At 33.6% G+C, this 6,946-nt stretch overlaps 1 pseudogene; it reads left to right on the top strand.

Annotated features, from left to right (window-relative positions):
• Positions 1-3,137: 3,137 nt before the first annotated feature.
• On the top strand, positions 3,138-3,845 carry LOC149579982 (dihydroneopterin aldolase 1 pseudogene; annotated as a pseudogene).
• The last annotated feature ends 3,101 nt before the right edge of the window (positions 3,846-6,946 follow it).

Genomic DNA, 6,946 nt, shown 5'->3' with positions numbered 1-6,946 from the left:
TGCATCTTCCCATAAAAGTCAAAAGTACAGTTTGACATATCAATTTTTAGAAAAATGAAGCAATAGTACTCAAAGAATTTTCTTTTTGATCGATAAAAGACTAAAGCCAGAATATATTAACATAAAGAGTTCAGATGAAGATGACTTCTTGAAGGTTGAGAGCCTGAGCAAAAGAAGGAGATCGGAAAAGAGGAAGAGGGAAGAGGAGGCTTCTCCGGATGATAGTCATTTGAAGACTGATGAGGTAGAGACCACGGGAGAGCTGGAGCTCAAGAATGCGGAGCTAGTCAAAGAAATGGTGCCCTGATTGGTGCTCAGGCTCTCAACCTTCAAGAAGTCATCTTCATCTAAACTCTTTATGTTAATATATTCTGGCTTTAGTCTTTTATTGATTAAAAAGAAAATTCTTTAAGCACTATTGCTTTATTTTTCTAAAAATTGATATGTGAAACTGTACTTTTGACTTTTATATGCTGTTCCATTTACAATTCTCTATTTTTACCCCTTATATTTGAAGGATTATATATATATATATAGCAGTCATGTATATTTATTATGTCAATAATAGGTCAAAACTTAGAATTCAAATTTTTCTGCGCCTTGACGGTGCTAAAACTTTTTTAGTGATTGGAATTCGCAATTTCAATAGGTAAAAACACAAACCCTGCCTTGCTTTACTTTTGAGAAGGGGACATAGCCTGGAAACTCTTCTTACAAATGCATCTTTTCTCATCAAATTTTATTTGTTTGAAGAACTGAATAATATGAAATGCGAGGGCTTATATAGATTTGTAGCCTTGTTTGGTCCTCCCTATCAAAGAATTATATTACTGATTTTAGGGTAAAAGGTATCAAGATGAATGGAACTATTTTACTTCTTGAATCTAAAAAGACCGTGCCATAGATCTTGCTTTGGCCATGATTGATAATGTTAAAAACTTGCTATGCAGCATACAATCTGGAGGACATGTATGCCCCAGTATTAAAAAACAGTTTTTTTCCAAGTTATTATCAATGATATATGTTTATTTTTACTAGTTACCAAATTGATGGCTAGATTCAAAGTTTCACTGTCATCTTCCATATATGCATACATTAACTATCATTTATGTTGTCTAAATAAGCACAATTCGAGTTTTGACCAGTAATTATAATGTATATTCCATTAACCAATTCTCCAATATATCTTTCTTTTAGTGCTGGAATCTGAATGTAATTCATAACCATGAATACGACTGAGAACACATCAGGAACATAACACACACACAGAATTGTTAGAGTTTTACCTGTGTTTTTTTGAAAGTGTTCATCCTCCAAGCACAACAATACTCTGCAATTCTTCCTCAGCGCATAACCATACCCACTGGAAACATCGATTTTGTGAAGGCGTGTTGAAGTTACAGTCAAGAGAAACATCAGTATTAGCATGGTGCAGCACTGATGGCAGAGTTCACGCTCGTTTCTGTGGATTTAAGAAATCAGCATCGACAGGGCATAGTCATATAGGAGAATAAGGTCCATCTATGTAGGAAGTCTTTATTGAGATAAGCTCCCAGTCATCTACTTAAGACTTGAGTAATTTAGTCCAAAAGCATACAAAGCAGTGACCTTGATCCGTGGGTGGGTGTGGTGAAGGCATGGTCAAGAGCAGCATCGGCATTAGCATGTTGCATCAGTGATGTCAGAGTTCACCCTGGTTTCTGTGCAGTTGAGAGATCAGCTTGAAGAGGATATAGTTATACAGGAGAATAGTACTCGGCTATGTGGGGTGTCTTCTTTCAGATAAGCACCCAGTTAACTACTTAAGACATGAGTGATTTGTGGATGTAACTTAGTTTTAACTACTTTGATTAGGAATTATTAGTTGTTAGATGGGGTTGATTGATTAGTTAGACCCGTTGATTGTACATTCAAATTAGGCTATGAAGTCTTACACCACTAAGTTCATTGATTACTTTTCGTCCTCAAGTACGTTAGTAGATCTTTTTTTGTTCTAAGATGGACTTATCTATGCCAAATACTTTGGATCGAGCATTTTGCAATATGTCCAAAATCGAGGCAAAGGTCAAGACAAAGCAACAATTACTATGTCTATGCATAAGCTGACCTATGCAAGAAAATTACTGTCTGTATGGGCATGCAATAGTGTGTCAACACAACTTCTAATTGTCATCACCAAAGCCCATGTCTCCCAAGATGTTTGCACTAGATAGGGACAAACAGAAGCAACTGCAAAGTTCACAATATAACTAACTATGACCATTCCAACTTTCACAATGATGAGGAGATAACAAAAATAAAGTTTATAATAGCTTCACAATAGAATGGAAAGAAGAAACTGGAGAAACATCAAATAGGAATAGCACCTTACACATTACATCTATTCATTCACAGCAAGCACATAGGGATGCTGCCTTACCAAACACATGTTTCTTCAAATTGTGGCCCGTTCCTGCAAATGACCATATAGAAAATACTGTACATTCCTCTTACCCGCTTTCCACCACACTCAGGCCACTTCACATGGTGTTCATGCGAGCAAGAGGCATTGCTGCCCAAATTAACTTTCAGAGATTCTTGTGTGAGTCTGGCTTCCTAGCTTCCTGCAGCAATAACTTCTACACAAAAAAACAATGCTACTACTATTTTATTCAGAAACCAAAAAATATGATATGCATCCCTAATCAATTTGCAGTGTGAACAAAATATAAACGAAGTAACAAGAAACCACCACAATTCTATCTATTTCATCTATTCAGATAACTTTCACAATATCTCAGCCTTCTTTCCACAGAAAATCAAATCAAATCCCTCTCTTCAACGATCGACTTTGAAGAGAATATATAATCAATGACAAACAGTTAAAAACTGTCTTTGGCAACCACCAGACCTGTAAATGTTTTGTTCAATCCTTTAAGAAAACATTAAAGTATGCCCTAAAACATGAATCATTTACTAAGTGATAACAAAATATTAAAGTAGCCCTAAAATATTAAAGTACCCCTAATAAACAATATGGAAATATTATTCCTGTAGCTGCTCCTGCAGCACACAACAACTCTAATAAATTTTTTGGTTTTGATTCAGTGCAGATACATTAAAATAATCCTGTCAGCAGCTGTTAAAGAAAAGTGAGGATGGAATATGATGGACTGTTCAGAGGAGATAAACTTGTATTGCAAGGTCTTATGTTTCATGGTTTTTCATGGAGTGCTTGAAGAGGAGAGAAAGCTCGGCCAAAAAATTTTGGTGGATATTGATGCTTGGTTAGATCTCAAGAAGGCTGGAAAATCAGATAAACTGGAAGATACTGTTAGCTATGCTGAAATATATAGTTATGTACTATTTTATAAATTTTCCTGTCATAAATAGTTTCAGTTGCATTATAAATTAATCTCCATTTTTTCTTGACATTTAGATAAAAAATCCTGCTTTGTGAATGGTTTTTACGGGGCTATTACTCATGTTCAAATGGCTGTAGTCTATTTAAATTTTCATACTGATGGGTTTTGTTTGAACTGCTTGTGATCTATAACAGCCTTGTCAAGGAAATTGTTGAAGGTCCCCCTCATGTCCTCCTTGAATCTGTTGCTGAATCTATTACATCTGTTATCTTTGATAAGTTTCCTCTAATTCATTCTATTCGTGTTAAGGTTGGCAAACCGCATGTTGCAGTTTTAGGCATTGTCGATTACTTAGGAGTAGAAATTTACAGGACATCCAAAGCCTTTGGAGAAGGTAAGTTTTAAGAAGCAACCCGTAGTCCAATATTTTATGTTGCAGTTCAAATACATTTGGTTGCTTACTGTTTATCACTGAAGAAACTTAGTGCAGATTTATTTTGATGATATTATTTTAATAGCGATAGTTTTGTGGGGATATCCAATGGAAATTTTTATAGTGAATATTTGTTAATCTTTCAAGTACCTAACATGATATGCCTCTCTTGTACAGCTGAAGTATGCACTTGAGCTTAACGGCAATATATTTTATGTCCCCACAAGAATTTAAAGGAAAAATAAATGAGATATGAGAATGAACTAATCTAGGAGTAAATGTTTGAACGATTAAATTACTATTAAATATGAAAAATAATTGAGCAGCACGCAACAGGGTATATTCTAGAAGTAGACAAATTTGTATGAGAAAAAAGCAAAGAAAAATTCTTTATGTTATGAAGGTGACATAAAGTCTAAGAATGAAATAATGAGGAAGAGAGGGAGAGGGAAAGAGCTCAAACATAAAATGCTTGATAGGAAGAATGAGAGAGAAGTTGCAAATGTGACTCCAAGTCTATGCATTCCACCTATCTTCCTATGTATATGCAAAGTGTCAAGATCTCATAAGGAGGAATCTATAGCTAAGCTCACATAGTCCACATATAATGAATAATAAAGAGTTATTCTCACACTTCTGAGAATAATTTTTTATTTTATTCCTCATATGTGGAATGTTAGTTTTTAGGGGTAGATTCCTCCTTTCAGAATGGTGACACTTTGTACACACTTAGGATGATAATGGCATCCTTGGGAGTTAAATTTGCAACTCCACTCTTACCTCTATTTATTTGAGATGCCTCTCTCAATTCTTCTCATGAAGCATTTCTATGTCCGACAATCTCTCGTATAGTTTTTAGTCTTTATGCCATCATAATTTTTGGCATGTTTGTTGTTGGTTATATTGACTTCTCTACTTCAATTGTAATAACTTATTTCAAACAATTGCTCATTGATTAGTTCTTACTGATATTTCATTTCATGGTACCAGAGCAAGTTTTTAGTAATTATTTCTTGAGCTTGTATTTTTTAACAATTACCATTTATCTATTAGAGGACTCACCTCTTGAGTACTCACTTTGAGCTAAGTTGCCGGTTCAGATTCTAGTATGGATGTGGGTTCGAAATTTGTCCAAATTTTTTTTGGGGTTGGGTTCAGATTTGTTTTGGGTTCATCTGTAAAAAAAAAAGTTTTTAAAATTATGTATGTGTGTGTATATATATATGCAACAATAAATAAGTCCATGCATCACTATGCTAATAGTAAAACAACATAGCAAAATGCACCACCATATTTGTGTTTCAATTCAATAGGATATTAATTGCATCATTTAGCCATACATTCAACATGATACACTTGCTTGGTCACATGTATGGGACATATTTCTATATCAAGGGGACAGTCTGAGAATGAAAGGAATTGTCAAACAATAAGTGCAGTTATTTGAATTTTTATTTTGCATTGGTTAGAGGATTTCTAATCGAACTAGATCAAAAGTTGAGATTCAAATTTTAAGCCCTAGATTCAGAGATATCATATATTTTTTTAAAGAAATTCCTCTATATTTGTCAATTTGGATGTCACCTATTGACAATTTGGATTTCCTTTATAAGCAAGTGTTCATTTTCATTCACAAATGCATAAATGACATATAGACCATCATTTTTTGGTCTTTTTAGTGGTCCTATTAGGGTTGGGAGGATCAAATAGAACAAATTAGGAAAAAAAAAATGCTTCAAAAAAGTCTAAAAAATGTTTTGAGACCAAATTTAGGCCAAGTTTGGTTGTTGGGTAGTGAATTCTTCAAAATTCTTTGCAAATTTTGTCTGGGTTCCCCTAATAGAATTTGCAATAGATTTGTAGTTCTGCAAGACAATTTGGGGAGAATTTGACAAGGACCAGACTATGTTGACAAGGACCAGACTTTGTAAAGAATCGAACCAGGCTTTGAGGGTTGTTGGAGAGAATCTAGGAACCTAGACTTTGAGGAAAGAAGAGGAGTTTTATCATAGACATGCTTTCATCAATCTTATTTGTTCTTGTGCAAAGATCTTCCATTTCATGTCTCAGTATTTAAATCATAAATAAAAACACAACACTTGATAACAAGTTTTTTTTTTGGGTTTAATTTTTAAAATAATATGTTTATATTGAGGTCTAAAGTTTTTTTTTTACGGTCCCTAGTTTATACATTTGTAAAGAGAAACTTTATTTAGATTCTATAAATCAATTTTCAAAGTTCTTAAAGTTCATTTATAAATAAAACGTTATTGTTAAATATAATATATATAATTTTAATACAATTTATTTTTTTCAAAAAAATCTATCTACAAGATTGTCTTTTAGAAAATACTAGTCTAAATTAATAATCTCTTACACCACATTTCGATTTCTAGAGTTCCTTTATATCTTTGTAATTCAATCTTAAATTACACAGGAAGAAGTTAAGATTGCAAGTGAAAGCTTTGCTTCTTGCATTCTCTTCCTATGTTTCATCCCACTTTTTCAGCTCTCTAGTGCTGCAACAATATAGTGTGTTCTTCATTAGGCTTCTATGCGCTACTCTTTTCCTTGACTTGCCTTGGTATTTTCTCTGATGCTTCTCTAAGGTTAGTTCTATTGTTCATTCTCTTTGTTTATTTCTCCTTTTGTCTAACTTGCGTGTTTCTCCTCCTGCTGCACACAGTACTGTTAGAAATATTAATTTCTACTTAGAATTAATTTTCTCATGTCCATGATTAGATGTTTCTAGATTTTTAGGTTTCGATATTTTGGTTATGTCGGTTGTAGTACTTTCCAAAACTATGTAGATTTTTTTTTCTTGTCGGGTAATGCTAGATATTTCTAGAATATTGTACACTTGTCTATAAAAGAGGCACCATGTATTCATTTGAATAATCACAGGGAATGAAATACAATCTATTTATATTGTACCACAACACATTGTGTTTTGTGTTTCCATTTTTCTTGTGCCTCTGCCCATCCATCAATTTGGAATCAGAGCCAGGTTAAAAAGAGGAGTTTGAAGGATTGTGTAAGGAGGATTGCAACAGAAAAGGGGATAGATAGTCATCTAAACCATTTCATTGTGAAATCTGTAAGTTTCTTATTGCCCTATTTAGGGTTTGGTAGATTTGTGTATTTTTTTGAGTTTCTATCAAGCATGACT

The sequence above is a fragment of the Cupressus sempervirens genome, chromosome 1 (genome assembly GCF_028749045.1).
Source record: "Cupressus sempervirens isolate cs-2001-9-10 chromosome 1, ASM2874904v1, whole genome shotgun sequence".
In the NCBI taxonomy this organism is placed as follows: domain Eukaryota; kingdom Viridiplantae; phylum Streptophyta; class Pinopsida; order Cupressales; family Cupressaceae; genus Cupressus; species Cupressus sempervirens.
This window is presented reverse-complemented; position numbering and strand designations above follow the sequence as displayed.